Genomic DNA, 490 nt, shown 5'->3' on the forward strand with positions numbered 1-490 from the left:
TACGATTGGGGCGGCAGGATCACTTACTTCTGACGTTCCAAGGCCTGGGGGAGTTGGCTGGAGATTGTTTCCCTTTGATAAGGTCCTGGCAACTTAGTAACAACTCAAGAGATGAAAAAAAAAAAATTCCAAGTCTGAAAGCTTTCATTAAAAAAAAAAAAAAAGCAACATAATAAAAAATCCTCCTTTGAAAAAGAATTAGCTCCAGCTGTGTGCCAGGCTGCCACGGGAGTGTCTGGCGCGATGGTGCAACAGGAAACTGAGGCGTGTATGGGATGGGTTTTTTTTTTTTTGGTGGTGGTGGGGGGGTGTTGCAGAAAGGCGCTTATCTCCCTTGCAGGACCGTTCTCTCGGTTCTTCACTTTGATGTGCACAGTTAAACCCACAGCTCAGTGTTTGTTGGAATAGCCTGGAGGACATTTGGTGCATGGAATGACTGCTTGAAACAGGACCTGAGTTGAAAGAAAGGGGGGGTAGGGGGTCAGGAGAA

The sequence above is a fragment of the Trachemys scripta genome, chromosome 14 (genome assembly GCF_013100865.1).
Source record: "Trachemys scripta elegans isolate TJP31775 chromosome 14, CAS_Tse_1.0, whole genome shotgun sequence".
Classification (NCBI taxonomy): domain Eukaryota; kingdom Metazoa; phylum Chordata; order Testudines; family Emydidae; genus Trachemys; species Trachemys scripta.